At 36.9% G+C, this 16,926-nt stretch overlaps 1 long non-coding RNA gene across 1 annotated transcript; it reads right to left on the bottom strand.

The window, feature by feature from the left end:
• Positions 1 to 2,247: 2,247 nt before the first annotated feature.
• Positions 2,248 to 6,691, bottom strand: LOC150039395 (uncharacterized). The gene is made up of 3 exons (XR_016534440.1): positions 6,554 to 6,691; positions 4,277 to 4,336; positions 2,248 to 2,298 (listed from the first exon to the last, which is right to left on the bottom strand). It is a non-coding gene; the product is annotated as an uncharacterized LOC150039395 (long non-coding RNA).
• Positions 6,692 to 16,926: the final 10,235 nt, after the last annotated feature.

Genomic DNA, 16,926 nt, shown 5'->3' with positions numbered 1-16,926 from the left:
CAGTGTTTAAAGTGTGGCATAAAGTGGACTATGAAAATATTATGCATAAATTAAGTTTTGGATCTAGAGAAAAGCACACCCATCAGAGAACTGGGCATAACCAGCAAAAATATGGGAAACAGTTGTACAAGAGGTTATTTACCCCTTTCACAATGAAACAAACTTGTAGTCTCTTTGGTATGACATTTTATTTCTTCACCTTGAAAAAATTCATTTGGTCAGAACAAATGCATGGAATTGTGTGTCACTGCTGTAACACCAAAGGAACAAATCTAATTCTAGTAGGATCTCATATATCAGCAAGGTGTGGATTGTCTAGGAATTTTGCTTCACTGCTTACTAAAATAGCAAAACACTTTTGTGAGACTCGTTTCTCATTTATTCAACAACCATGGAAAAGGAGTAATAATACAGACAAAAGCTGCACTGAGAACATTTTGAAAATAATTCCCAGAAACACTCTGTTTAACAACCATGTATATAACATATGTTTATCTGCATATAGATATCTGACCTTTTTGTCAATTCTTTGGTCCCAACTTCTGTTGGATCTTTTCCATCCGTGCTAGAGGATTAAACGATAGAATCAAATGCCATGTGAACTCATAGTGTTAGTTTTTTATTTAAATTGGCTACAGTTTACCTAACACAAATAAATTCATAGGAATAGAAATATTACATAACTTAGCAAAAGGAACAAAGGTATTTCCATTTTTCCCTGGAAAGGAAAATTAATTTCTTTTGTAAAAGAAAACTTTTATGTATGATTAAAGTCTTTTTCTTTCCTAGTAAACTGAGCACAATGCTATTGATATTATGCAGTTTAATGCTAGTTGGAACTCACTTCAGAGGAACTCAGTGCTTTAGAACTTCTAATTTTCTGCATTCTAAGTCTGCTCTACTCCCTCTGTCCTTTCATTTATTTGGTTGCTTTTTTAACTGCCTCTCACAAATGGACAAGGAACGGTAGCCTAAGAAGAAGGATTCTCATCAGTTTTGATAGTGGGTATCAGAATTCTGGAGAATGAAAAAGATCTGTTGTTCTTTTCATTGAGAAACCATTAAGACCACTCTCACTGTTTCTAACTGGGATTCTTACCACTGTTGGCTCTGTGAAAGCTGCATGCAGGCACTGATATGTAAATAAAGATTTGGTTGCTAGGTTTCACTTCAAAGCAGATCATGATCAAGTGTGTGTTCATTTATGCTATCATTCTCTATTTCAATACACACAAGGATTACATGAGAACTCTCTGAGAAGCTGTCATATTGATTGGGCATTGTACTTACATTGAAATCAGTTTAACTTTCAGATGATAGACAACTCACCAAATGTCAATGTTTGAGTCACAAACCGCAGTGGCTGGAAACGTCGTGATATCACTAGTAATGAAATAAAATTAGAAACAGATAATTGAGTTGGACCATGTAGAGGAACTCAAACATGTTTTATACAAGCTGGATATCGAAATCATGGCATTGCTCCTGCTAGGAAAATGTTCTGCCACTTGAGCTACATCTACATCTCCAGCTCTTGTGTTCCCTCGAGTGATTTTCTCTGGTACTGCAGTGCAAAACTGAGAGGCATGTTATTAAATGAAAAGCAGTATTCCATTTTGCCATACAAATGGAATTGTATCTCTTGGGGATATTAAATATGGACCTCAGAAAATTAAAGGTTTCATCCAAGATGGAAGAATTTTTCTCAGTACATCTACCACAATGCCTAATTCCATCTTGTGTAACTTTCAATGCAAGTCAAAGGAACTCAACCCTGAATTCCCTAATTTTCTGCTTCCTCCATTCCTTCAATAATCTGGGATATCTTTACTGATTTCAACTCTCAGATAGGAACAATGGACAGTAGGCCAGAAGCAGGAATTCCATCAATATAATGGTGGGCTTTTCAGTATCACCATTCTGGAGAATGCAGGGTCAATCCACACTCAATAAGAACTTTAACACTAGGCTCTACACACCATTTCACCACAGGGTTACTTCTGAGTAGGACTGTCACCTCTGTTGGCTAATAGAAAGCAACATACAAGCACTGACATTATGAAAAATTTGGTTGCTTCCTAGACTACAGAGCAGCCAATCCACCAGTGTTTTTTGACCAACCCAATCATCCGCTAATTGTGTCAATATTCAAAATGACTTCATAGAGATATTCCTAGGCTGTCTGTATAATCTGTATTGTCCTCAGACTCCAAAACGGTTGTACACTGAGATGTCAAATCAACTCACCAAACATTTGCGCTCGGTTCAGATATGAGGACCTCTAATGTGTGGTGCTCACTATAACAAAATACAAAACATAGAGACAATTAAGTGGGACACTGGGAGAAGAAACAATGTATTTCCCTAAAAGGTTGGGGGTTTAAACTATGGTTTGTGCTAGATATGCATTTGAGTTGTGTATCTAACTGTTCTATAGCTTCAATCCCTGTCTCTGAAACTGCAGCTTAAAGTTTGGGCCCAGTGCTGAATGAAGCTTCTGAGGACAGAAGATTGCTTTTGTCTATGGTGACTCAATCATCCCTTGCTGGCTGTGCTCTCAGGATGATCTGGCATGGGTAGATGAACCACTGTCAGACCTCTGTGATCTACTGGATCATGTACTGAGAGAACTGAAGACAGATGACAAAAACAAAGTCACTAAGGAAAAGAATGTGTCTGAAAGGCTAATTCAGTTCAGCAGCAAAATGCTGATGAGGGAATGTACAGATCAAGAGTGGAAGCAACACCCTGGCACAAGAACAAAAGGAGCACAAGGCCAAATACCACAGCAACTGCACAGGAACACACACACACACACACACACACACACACACACAATTGGTAATTTCCTTGATGAAGAATGTGATCTTGTGAGAAAACCCAGCAACTGTCCATTTCAAAAATTACAATCATGTCTTGATGCCAAGACTTTAAGGCTTTACCCAAATAAATGACGTCTGTGCACTATTCATGGAGTCAGAAACCTTCGATTCACATTTATGAAAAAGTTGCATTAACTGTACAGAAGAACATGGCATCTGCCAAATAGGATAGAAATCTAAAGGAGGAGTGGATGGGCCAAACAATTGTCCAAGCCAAAAGGGAGACTTTGTGGAGACATTCCCTTCTACTGTCTCGAACAAGAGACAAATGTTCACAGCCACTTTCAGACCTATAATCCCCAGTCGTGGGAGGTAAATTGTTAGTGCACAAGTTCTTCCTTTGTGATCCTTTGTTAGCAGTCCTAGAAAATGTGTACAAACCCTTCAATCTGTGTCTCATGCCCAGGTGGTCTGATCAGAGTTTTCTAAGAGTTCCCTTCACTGCTCACAAGGACCGGGAGAATTCACTTTCTCCTGGAGTCTGACTGAGTCCTTCACCCAACTTTCAGAAGGATGGAATGGCACAGACAAAATCGCACTGCCGTGACACTCCAATAGTTCTCCACATTCTATGTGCTCAGTCTCTGAACATCTTTGTACACATGTATATCCATATTCTGGTATCTGTTATTTTATGCTGACCTCTCTAGATATACGTGTGATCTGCTTTGAATCATTAAATTATACAGAGTAAAACACTGTGGAAATTCCTAAAACTATTTTTCACCCAAATTTGGTACAATTCATCAAAAACAATCACAAAATATACTATTTTTGGAAGGGGGAATTTCCTAGAAATGAGGTTCTTGGTCCAAAGAAATGTTGACCTCTGATAAAGGAATCTTGTATAAAAGATTGACAAAGAATTCTTTCCTTATGGACATATATTGTGGATTTGTGTCTTTCCTTATTTTCCATTTCACTTGCTATGCAGAAAATCAAGCTGATATACCATCTACACTGCTGCTTCCATGACTCCCTCAGTTCCCACTTGCTGGTGCTACTGTTGGCTGTCTTTCTAGCCTCCTTGATTGATAGAAAGATCTGTAGGCTCCCATCCAATGTGATAGTATGCCTTTCAAGGTAACAGAGGAGTGGAGTATGAAGAAGTGATTCAGGTTCCATTAGTGTTTTTTTATGTGAAATCTGTTTCCAATACATTCAATTGGTGTGAGTTTTATACATGAACTGTGACCATCTTCATTTCCCTTTATAGATCCTACTACTTGACTTTCAAATAAAACAGGAACAATTGTCTTTTGACCTTTTCTATTCTTATTTATGTCAAAACTTAAAACAAGGATGTACTGATACTGATCGACTGTCATATATATTGTCTACGGTTACAACACTTTACATTGTTTATCACTCAGTTGACAAGTACATGGACTCACCATATGTTGAGGGCCGGCCAGGACTGGGATACATTTCCCCTCTGGGTGTCAGATTCCACACTGTGAAGAAATTAAAGACATACACAAAAATTGAGCCAGAACAGTACAGAAAAATATCTACATTGCTGGGTATTGAAACCATGCCAAGCATGGGATCTGATATTAGAGCTCCACCTCCACCTCTGCTATCCCTGCCAGGCCTCCTTGAAGTATTGAGGTTTGACTTCAGAATCTTGGGTTAGATGAAGCTGCATAGGAGTGATTCGAGTTTTGGCAATGCTGCCTCATCATGTGAACCTCTGTTTTCTCTTAGAATGGCAGGGAATGGACTGGTGAACCACTGAATAACATTTCGTGGAAGATCTAATGATAGCAAGTGGAAGGCACTCAGAGTAGAAATGGCTTTGAATGGCTATTTCCAATCCTGCACCAAAACATTGGACTACAAATGTGGAGTTTGAGTGATAATGCGTTATATTAGAGCACAAGAGCATAGGGGCATGTCATAATACCAGTGCATAATCATATGAATACACATAAACACACATATCACACACACACACACACACACAAACACACACACATACAAACACATAGGTTACACAGTCCATAATTTCTTTGGTTGAGTATGTGATTTCTTTGGAACACCCAGTCACTCTTCACTTCAGCAATTAAAATCATGTCTTGATCCCAAGACTTTAATGATTCGCCCAAGATAAATGATGCTATACAATACACATCAACTCATAAACCCTGGATTCATATTTGTTAAAAATTGGCATTGGGATGGGAATTTGGCCTAGTGGTGGAGTGCTAGCCTAGCACATGAAGATCTGGCTTCAATTCCTCAGTACCACACACATAGAAAAGAAAAGCCAGAAATGGTGCTGAGGCTCAAGTGGTAGAGCTCTAGACTTGAGAAAATCCAAGGACAGGATTCAGGCCCTGACCTCAAGCCCAGGACTGGACAAAAAAATGTTAGTATTTACTGTACAGAAAGAATGGCATGTGCCAAGTAGGTCAGAAAACTAGAGGATGAATCCATGGGCAAGAAAACTATCACAACAAAATGGGACTTTGTGCTTCAATTATTTTCTTCATCCTTGAGTCAGAGCCAAGTGTTCATGGGCCCTTGGAGAACTGAATCCCCTCAGTGCTCTCAAATACATTGTTAGTGCAGAAGCTACTTCATTGTGATTTGTCACTGAGCTCTAGAAAACATACACAATCCCTTGGAATAAAGTCTCATGGAGGTGATCTGATTATAGATTTTTCTAAGAGTTCTCTTTATGGCTCACTAGAACAACAGGAACTCCATTCTCCTCACTCATCTTAGTCATTCACCCAACTCGTGAAAGGATGGAATGGCACAGATAAAAGTGCACTACTGTGACATTCAAAATACTGCCCACAAACTTGATGCATACTCTCTGTACAACTTTATACACATACCTATCTATATTCCAGTATCTGACCCTCATGGCTGACTTCTCTAGACATACATTTCCTTCCCCTTATTATCACTACTTTATCTTTAAATTATACGCAGTCAAATACTATGTTAATTCTCACACCTACTTTTTTCCCAAAGTATCTATAATTCATCAAAAACTATCTATATATTGTATATGCAAGAGAGTACTTCCTGAATTTTCCTGGAAAATGATGCTTCGTACTGTAATAAATGTTCACCTCTGCCAAACAAAGTTTTTATTCAACATTGGCCAAGAGATCTTGCCTTATGAATGTACACAGTGTTGACTGTGGCTTTGTGGCTTCCCTTATTTTCCATTTCACTTGCTATGTAGGAAATCAAGATGACATATCCTTTACATTTCTGCTTCCGTAGCTGCTCTGTTCCCTACTTGGTTGCAGTATTAGTGGCTGTCTGTCCTACCTCTGTGATTGATAAAAGGATCTGCAGGACCTCTATCTGATGTGATGCTGAGTCTTTCAAGGTAACATAAGTGTGGGGTATAAAGAACTGATTCAGGCTCCTTTAGCTACTTTGTATGTGAAATCGGATTCCATTCCATTCAATTAGTGTGAGTTTCATATATTCACTGTGACCATCTTCATTTATCTGCATAGATCCTGGAACTTGACTTCCAAAGAGAATAGGAACAGTTGTTTATTGGTGTGTTCCATTGTGGCCTGTTTATTTTCAAAACTGAAAACAAGGTTGTACTAACACTGTGTGCCTGCCATGGGTATTGTCTATGGTTACAACACTGCATATTGGTTAGCATTGTGATGAGAAGTACACGGGGGACTCACCAGATGTTCAGGGCCGGCCAGGACTGGGACAACTTTCCCCTCTGGGTGTAAGTGTCCACACTGTGAAGAAATTAAACACATACGCAAAAATTGAGTCTAAAAAGTAAAGAAAACTATCATTTTCTATCTACAATGCTGGGTATTGAAACCATGGACTTCTCCATGCCAAGCATGGGATCTGCTACAGGAGCTACCCCTCCACCTCTGCTATCCCTACCAGGCCTCTTTGCAGTACTGAGATTTGACTTCAGAAGCCTGCACTAGATGAAGCTGCATGGGATGAGACTAGCATTTGGCAACGCAGTCTCATCACATGAACCCCTGTTGTGCCCTCAGCATGGCCAGGAATGGATTGGTGAACCACTGCTCAACTCAATAATGACATTTACTGAGAGGACTGATGATAATAAATGGAAGGAAATCAGATAGAAATGGCTTTGAAAGGACATTTCCAATTCAAAATATTGGCAACAAAATATTGGACTGGAAAGGAAGAGTTGAAAAGAAAATATCAGACTTAAGCACAAGAGCAGAGGGGCAGATGTCATAATACCAGAGTACCAGCACACAAACACACATATAAACACACACACACACACACACACACACACACACACACTTTATTCAGGTAGCTACAAGGCAAAGCCTTCATATGTAAGAACCAGAGAGATCCCCAGTCAGCTCTCACTCCTCCAAGTCCCCTCCAATCAGCCCCTTCTCCTCCTCACATTATCCAACAAGCCCTCCCTCAAAAAACTCATTCTTTTTACTTTAATCCCTATGGAAAGGATGGGAAGAAAGTCCAATGGCATAGAGAGCAAACCCTATGATAGACAGACTGCCCTTGCTCAGTCCCTTACCTTGTAGAGCAAACTCTACTCATATAGTTGCTCCTATGGCAACCCCAAACAGAATGCACTGGTCATCTTTACATCACTGCAGAATGAGGAATGGAATGCTCGAGAATTAAAGGCATACCAGTTCTCCTTAAAGACAGTGGACTGAAATTGGAAAGGACATAAGACCAAAGTCGAACACTACAGTAAAATAGTTTCAACACATAGAATACCTCACCTTTTCTTTTGCCTCTATATTTAATGTGGAGAATTTTTCCGTTAACCCAAACTTGAAAAATGATTTCTGAAATAAAAGTCTGGGAGATTGGCCTAGTGGTAGAGCATTTGCCTAGCATGCATGAAGACTTGGATTTGATTATTTGGTTCATACCTAGAAAAAATCCAGAACTGGGGTGTTACAAAACCATTTATTAGCTCAAAATTCAGCCAAAAATTAGATATGTTTTTAATTTGGCAAAACTAGTGGAGCTTGTTCCCATGGAATATGCTGGCATACCAGAATGCATAAAACAAGTTGATCAAGAACTAAATGGAAAACAAGATGACCTGAAGAGTGAACAGTAAGTTTGGCCTCTCGTCCAGACAGAAGTGAAGAATGTGCTGATGAAGCAGTGCCCTTTTTACTTTTATTTTTATGTAAAATGTTACAAAATTGACTTTTCTTAATGGACTTCTGTATTAGGAACTGTTCACTGCTGTATTGGTTTGCAGATATTTACCAAAATGCTTCCATATCACTTAGTTGAACTAAGTACTTTGAGCTAGTCACATAAGGTGTGCTATAAAATTTTTGTGGAATTCTGTTTGGCAATACTGTAAATTACATTATGTTTCCAAGTTATAGAACACCATTACATTGTTGTTTGGGATGACACATTTAATAGAAACATGAAAAATTTGTTCTGCATTGAAATAAATTTTATTTTTGCCTCCAAACCCAGATTAATTACATAGAATAATCCTATTACAAGTAGCATACTATATGTCATATACTAGACATAGATTTACTTAGTAAACTTAATATCCAATATATTTGGAGGCCATACTTCAGAGCTCTTCATATAAACTCTTTTTTCAAGAGTGGCCTAGATTAGTAAAATTAAACCAGAAGTGAGCTAAGCTTTTAAGATTCATTCTCTCTCCTGTACTGAACACATTATATCTATGGTTCTTTGTTTTTTAGAAATTTTTTGTATAAACTTTCTTTTACAAAGGAATTCTTTTTTAAAAAAATTTATTCCTGCTAAGTCAAATCCAGTTATAAGAGATATTGAAGCATTCCAGGGGTTCCCCAGTAGCCTCTTATCTTTGATCCAAGATGTCCATCCTGTATTAATGTCACTACAGTGAGTTAAGCCAAAGACTTTTACTTAGGCATTCCTTCTGAGTTCAACACATCAGAATTATGAATAAAAATCATGTTGGGTTTCATTGTAATTGCATACGGTATATGGAGGACATCTCAAACTGTCACTCATCTATATGTCTTCATCATCTTAAAATGGACTGAACTTTTGGGAGGTGGTTTTCTACTACATTTAGGACTTGGCTCTTCAAAGAGTTTCAAAAATACAAAAAATAATTTCAAAAAAAAAAAGAAAAAGCCAGGAGTGGTACTGTGGTTTAAGTGGTAGAGCTCTAGCCTTTAGAAAGTCCAAAGACAGTGCTCAAGCCCTGAGGTCAATCCCAGGACTGGCAAAAAAGAGATTTCTGAAATAAAAAGCTTTACTAAACTCTTACAAACTCTAATTAAAAATAAGTGTTAATACTAGTTCCAATTCCCTACTGAGAATAAGTAAAAGGAAAATTGCCCACCTAGTGAAGAGAACCAGGGTATTTCATTAATACAAAGAATATCTGGAAAGAATACTAAAATATTATACTGCATCAAATGAAAAGGAAAGCACAACACAAAGGGAGGAAAGTCTTGAACTGATAGAAATTTGCTCTTCCTTGATTGGTTCTTAAGGAGAAGTACAAAGTTCTTGGTGACTAACCTTAAGAATACAGGGACTCAGTTGAAGCATTGTCCCCTTTTCTCTAGTTTAATGTTGTTGATGTACTCTGTTTTTCTCTTTCCTCCTCCATCCTACAGTCAGTAACAAGTTGAGAAGTCTCAGAATCCTCTTATCACCTATTATGTATTCTGATAAATATATTACATTGATCTGTGTCTTCCACTGTCGGTTGGATAGAATGACTAGAAGGCTGGATATTTTCTGACCCATATTCAATTGGGGTCCACTAGGCAAGAGCGATAGTGAGGACTTGGGGAGGAATAGTTGAATCGCTCACGCTCTCATTTCAGAGAATTGAGAATTTATATGGCTGGGTATGGTGGCTGTAGCTTGCCATCTTATCTATTGAGAAGCAGAGACTGGAGACTGTGGTTCAAGGTCAGCCAAGGAATACTAGTTCTTGAAAGCACATCTGAACTAACTGTTATTATCCTAGCTCCAAGGGAGACACAATGGCTGGGATCCGTGTTGCCCACCTATCCTACCCAGCAAGGTGACTGCAAAAAACTCATCTGGACCAGACACAAAGCAAGAGCTGCCTCCCTCAAAAAGAAATGAAAAGAAATAAATCACTGCAAATTAACATTTTTAACACTATACATCATAGTTATGGTTGAATACAGTAACAGAGGAAAATTAAATGAAATAAAGCTAAAATGCCCTGGATATGACTCCTTGGAGATTTCTATGAAAAAAAATTACCACAAAGGGGGACTCAGTAACCCAACAAATGGGCAAACACACGGAAGAGACATATCTTGAAAGAATACAATCAGGAAGAAGTCTTCAAAAATTCCTTGCCCTTAGAGAAATACAAACCAAACGTGAGAACTTCTTCAACATCAGTCAGAATTGGCAATCACTCACAACACAAACAACAACAAATGGTAAGGAAACAGAAATCAGTACAAGCAGTATAGAAACTGATACGGAGGTTCCTCACAAACCTGAAAATACATTTACCACACATTACAGTGATAACATTTTGGGTCATGTATCTGAAAGAATGTAAATCAGGATATGATAGAAGCACAAGCAAACACACAATCTTTGTAGCACTGTTTAAAATAGCCAACATATGGAAACAGTTGACCCAAAACTGTCAAATGAATTGATAAATGGGGTATAGCTACATAATATGTATTATTCATCCATAAAGATGAAGTTATATTGTTTTCAGGCCAGGTTCACAAGGGAAAAATCACATGTTTCCTCTCATATATGCAAAAACATATGTAAAAGGATACATGGGATCATACACAAAAATACAGGAGTATCTTCATTATTATGGGAATGTTTTATTAGATTAGAAGGAAATGAGGAAAAGAGAATGATAGATGTTGAAAACTACTGCAATAGAATGTATCTGTGAATGGAGACAGTATCACAATCTTACTAATGAAAACGCTGCTGAATAATACCAGATATAGGGAGAGTAAGAAAACGTGGGTCCATCTAATTCAAGAATACTAGGTGCAGGTTTGAAACACCCTGGTGAAGGATGTAGGTTCTACAAATAGATTTAGCTTGGGACCCTGCCATAATGCTATTGGGGATATATCTCAAGGAATCTAATGAATATACAGGAAAACCCATGCATACCATGTTTATTTCAATTCGATTACCACAAGCATACGATGGATTCAGCTAAAGTGCCTAGGAACTAAAGATTAAATAAAGAATTGTAGTACATATATATGATGGAATATGACTCCGTTATTTTTTCTCTCATATATTTTATTGTAATTAATATAAGAGTTACATTATATTCACCAGATAGAAGGTACATTACTTCATATATATTCATACACTTTTTCATGTCATGGTCCCCATTCCACTCCCCCTTCCCACCGCACAACTTGATTTCCCCTCTTCCCTCTCCTATTTCAAATAAGCAATGAAGCATATATAAAATATAACAGATAACAGGTGAAATATTGTAATAATATGAGATAACCAAGGGACAGTAAAAGAGATGAGAGATAACATGGTACGTTAAGGACAGCAATCACTCATTATATGGCTTTTGTTTCTTTATCCTGGACGTCCTTACATTTAGCGTCATACTATATGGCCTTATGAATCTAGATTTGGTTCTATTGTGAATCTCTGCTAGGAGAGCCCAAGGTTTCTATTGATTATGACAAATGAGGGAAATCATTGAGCCTGTGTTCCTTTGAGTCTGGCTTACTTCACTTAATATGGTTTCTTCCAAAGTTTTCCATTTCCTTACAAATGGGCGGTGTCATTCTTTCTGACTGCAGCATAGAATTCCATTGTGTACAAATACCACATCTTGTTGTTAATCCACTCATCAACTGAGGGACATCTGGATTGGTTCCATATCTTTGTTAGGGTAAATAGTGCTGCAATGAACATTGTTGTGCTGGTGGATTTAGTATGTCCTTGTTTCTGCATGATTGGGTAAATGGCAAGTAGTGGAATTGCTGGGTCATAGGGGAGTTCTATATTTAGTCTTTTGAGAGACTGCCTTGCTTTCCATAGTGGTTGAACGAGTTTGTACTCCACCAATAGTGTAGCAATGATCCCTCCTTGTCCATATCCCCTCCAGCACCTGCTGGTAATAGATTTTTTGATCCTGGCCATTTTAACTGGAGTGAGGTGGAATCTTAGAGTTGTTTAGATCTGCATTTCTTTTATGACTAGAGATGTCGAGCATTTCTTCATGTGTCTATAGGCCATTCTTATTTCTTCTTCAGAGAAGTCTCTCTTTAAGTCTTTGGCCCATCTTTTAATGGGATGGTTTTTTCTTTGGAGATTACTTTTGGAGTGATTCAATTTTTTGAGCTGTTCATATATTTTAGATATGAGGCCTTTGTCTATTCTATGGTTAGTGAAGATCTTCTCCCACTCTGTAGGCTTTCTAGTTAATTTGCTAGCTATGTCCTTTGCCATACAGAAGTTCTGCAGTTTAATGCAGTCCCAATTATCCAGTGTTTCTTGGTCCTTATTAAGAAAGTTTCAACCTGTGCCAAGGAGACCTAGAGTATCTCCAATTCCTTTTTATAAAGTTTTCAGTGTATCAGCTTTTACTTCGAGGTCTTTGGTCCATTTCGAATTAATCCTAGTGCAAGGTGAAAAAGAAGGATCCAACTTTAGTTTTCTGCAGGTGCTGAACGAGTTCTGTCAGCAACATTTGTTGAAGAGGCTTTCTTTCTTCCATTTTATTTTTTTGGCTCCCTTATCAAAGATTAGGTGACCATAGGTCTGTGGGTTAATGTCTGGGTCCTCAGTTCCATGCCGTCTTCCGTATATCCTCAGTTATTTTTTTGTAAAAAAATCCTAACATCCTGTGATTTACAGTAAAGTGGACAGTCCTGGAGATGATCATGTGATTGAGATGAACCAAGCTCAAAAAGAAAATATCACATTTTCAATTATTGCTGGAATCCAAACTTTAAAGGCATACCAGTACATGTATATTATATATATATATATATATGTCTGTACACACACATATACACAGAAAAACCAACATGGAGGCTAAATATAATCAAACTATAGTAAATAAAAAGGCTGTTAATGAACAGAGGAATGGGAGATGGAAAGAGAAATAGGATGAGATTCTTCCTATTAAAATGCAGTGTATACACATGGCAAATATTATGGATATACTGCTTTATGTAGTAAATATACACTAAAAATTAAGCTCTTCAATTAATACCAGCCTTTATTAAAACAATACCTAGCAGGAACCCTAAATAATAACTAGAGGGGCGTACTCTATAAATCCTTCAAAAAATGGATAAAGACATTAAAACATGGAAAACTGAATTGTCGGAATTTATATTAATAGTACTTCATCATTATAATTAAGGGATAGTTACAGTAAAGCCTTAACATGTATCATTATTTCATGTTAATTATTTACTAATTTCAGTTTTAAACCTTTCTGAAAGTAATCTTCACATCTCTGCAAAATTTCACCCAAACTTCACAGTGATTTTTTTCCTGAAATCATCATAGCAATAAATCATTAAATTCATAGGGAAACATAAAATATCCCAGGTAGTACAAATAATCCTGGGTAAAAAGATCAAAACACTAAAGGTTTTATACTACCAGACTTTAAAAGATTGTAAAGCTACATGGATAAAAACAACATGGTCCTTAGAAAACTAAGAAAACAAAATAGAAGACTCAAAATTAAATGCACACAGCCATCCTCATACAATTATTGGAAAAAGGAATCAAAAGTATGGTTTAACAATTTTGAACAACTGCTTATCTACATGTAGAAGAGTGAACCTACAATCATAGTCTCTCTATACAGTTCAAAAATCAATTCAAAATGGATCAAAGCTATTTATATTAAGATTTGAAACTTTGACATCACTACAGAACAACACAGGGTGCAGTGAACAAGAGAGACAGGAAATTATCTCCTGGATAGGACTCAAGAAAATAAGAACAAGAATTAGTTGACAAATAGGATTCCAATCAATTAAAAAGTCTCTACACATCAAATGACACCATAAATTCATGCAACAATTTACACAATAGGAGAAAATCTTGGTCCTCTATAAAACACATAAGGGTTAATATGAAGAATACACAATTCTACAAACAAAAACCAATTAATAAATTAGCAAATGACTTCTTCAGGTTGCAGCAGTACAAACAGTTTCCACCTCATTTGCAAAGTGACCCTGAGACTGCAATCTCACCACAGTGAGAACAGCAATTATTATAAAAGCAAACAACAAATGCTGATGATGAGGTTGTGAGAGTAGATATGGGGAAAATATCCTTTATACAATACACTACAGTGGCTGAGCATGTAATTTCGTGTGTCCACTGTGGAAATCACATACTTATAGGATGCTATAAATATATACATACTTGTATGTAAATATATATATGACTATATATACACAAACTCACATATAAGTATGTATATATGTGTATGTATCAGTATATATGTGTGTATATACATAAATGTATTTATACATATATATTTATTTATTTATCTTGGCTAGTTCCATTAACCCTAGCTAATCAGTAGAGTGAAACCTGATAAGATGACAGTTCCCCCCAGCCCTGGAGGAAAGACCATGGTACTTCATCTTCCAAAGTGACCAGCAACAAGCCACGCTGGAGTATGGTTTAAGTGGCTAAGTACCAGCAAGCAAGCCAAGAGAACAAACTCTAGGGCTTGACCTAAAATTCTCCTATTTAGGGGCACTTGGGATAGGCTAAAATAGAGCAACCTTATAATCCTGCTGTGTGACCTTTGCATATAGAGTCAAAGGATTGATTAGACATAAAACTCAGATGCTGCTATATGACCTTTGGACAAACATCTGGAGAAATGTAAGTTGTTAAAACAGTTAAACATTTATAATACCCATTTTTATTGTAGTGCTCTTCCCAACAGTTAGGCTGTGCCTCAGCCAAGGTAAACAACAACCAATGAATGCGTAAAGAAAATGTAACACTCGCGCCCAAAGGATAGCCTAGTGGTAGTGTGCCTGCCTAGTATGCACGAAGCCCAGTGTTACATTCCTTGGTACTACCAACACAAAAGCCCGAAAAAGCCAGAAGTGGTAATACCCTAGCCCTGAGAAATCCCAAGGACAGTGCTCAGGCCTTGAGTTCAAGTGCTAGGATTGGCAAAAGGAAAAAATGTAATACTTACAAGCAATGGAGTTTGATTCACATGAAGAAGAGTCAAATATCATTGTCTCTAGGCAAATGAATGCAACTGGGATCATCATGTTGACTGACATAAACCAAGCTCAAGATGTCAAATAGCACAGGTTTCCATTCATGTGGAAACTAGATCTAAAGTAATGATAATAAATAATAGTAAAAATGGGAGATGTGTAATAAAAAAACAAAACAAAGTGAAACAAAAACACAACAAAGGGAAACCTGCTGATTAAATAAGTGAGAGAGGAGATGGAAACCAGGTATGAGGAAGATGATGTTTCATACAGACACTCACCTATATATGGAGAGAGTCTGCCGAAACCTATTAAATGCTGTATGGACAAATGGGTTAAAAAGGAATAGGACAGGAGAAACTCATTCAAAGTTCAATGTACATATGTATAGGAATATCATAATTAAACCCCATGGTACTATTCATAAATGCTAATAAATTGTTTAATCATTACAAAATGATAATTATGCAAACAAAATTAGTAAATCTCATTACACTAAAATGCTGAAACCAATTTCAATACCAAGGAAAATTGAAACAGTTAAGTCAATATGATCTATCGACTTCAGAATTTGCCCTAGTTATAGAAAGTAATGTGTAGGAAGAGTAGACATAAACATGACTTCTTATTTTTATAAAGACTGTTCATGAGCTTAATATAATGTCTGTATAGCTGCAATATCACACAGCCATACAAATTAAAAATGCAACAAAATGGGAGGCAATTTGAGAACATCTCATAGAACCCAACAAACTAGCTTCACAAAAATTAGGTCTTCATTCACATGCGGAATCAAAAACTAAAAGGAGTATATATTCATGTTTAGGCCTATATGGATAAATATACAGCAGGAATTTGACTAAAGGACTACGTAAGTATAAATGGAGAAGGGTGGGTAAAATAAAAGTAGTGGGTAAATATTGAAATAGCTAGTTTGATTGCAAAAATTCTGACAGAGCAAGGAAACCTGTTGAAAAAATTGGGGGAAAGTAATAAAGGAAGATTGATTACAATATATTGTATACATGTACGAAAAAAAGGCAAACCAATTCTCCACCTTAAAATTAATATAAGCTAATACAAGACTATTTGTAACTTATGTGTCAATATGCACAGGAATGGTGAGAAAGGAATCTCTCAACATACTGAAAAAAGTTTTTCAGAATACTTCAGATTCTCTATGCAATACTATTGAGGGGAAATAGAACTGAATGAATTTTTCCTCACAATGAAAACATTTGAAATACAGCTGGCTGTACCCAAAAACACAGACAATACCGAAGGCTGACAAGAGACATGGGGAAGAATTGGGAACAAGACTACAAGGTGATGCAACTGCTTTGGAAAATGCATGTAATGAGGCAGATCTTCACAGTGACCATAGGACTCAATACTTCTAATGTAAGCTGTGTACATACCCAAGAGAAATGAAAGCACTTATCCACAAATGTTCACTGCTGTATCACTCAAACCACCCAAAAAGTAGTAACAACACAAATGAATGCTTGAAATATGCCATGTCTATGCGATGGGGTATTGACCATCCAAAAGAGTGCAGAATAGATATATAGATACATACTACAACCAAGAGGAGCTTCCAAAGCATACTAAGAAAAACAATCCATGAAAAGTCTGAAAAAGCAAATACACAGATACATTAGTAGTTGTTTATAGCTCTGATGGAGAGTCAGGAAAAGAACAGGAAATATGACTGCTATTAGGTATGGGGTTTCATTATGTGTGATATGGAGTGATAGTTTCCTCACTCTGACAATGTAAAGAAAGTACATTAACCTGTATATATAAACATA

Source organism: Megascapheus bottae, unplaced genomic scaffold (assembly GCF_031878675.1).
Source record: "Megascapheus bottae isolate mThoBot1 unplaced genomic scaffold, mThoBot2.hap1 HAP1_SCAFFOLD_40, whole genome shotgun sequence".
Lineage (NCBI taxonomy): Eukaryota > Metazoa > Chordata > Mammalia > Rodentia > Geomyidae > Megascapheus > Megascapheus bottae.
The sequence above is the reverse complement of the archived record's forward strand: the minus strand, read 5'-3'. Positions and strand labels throughout refer to the sequence as shown.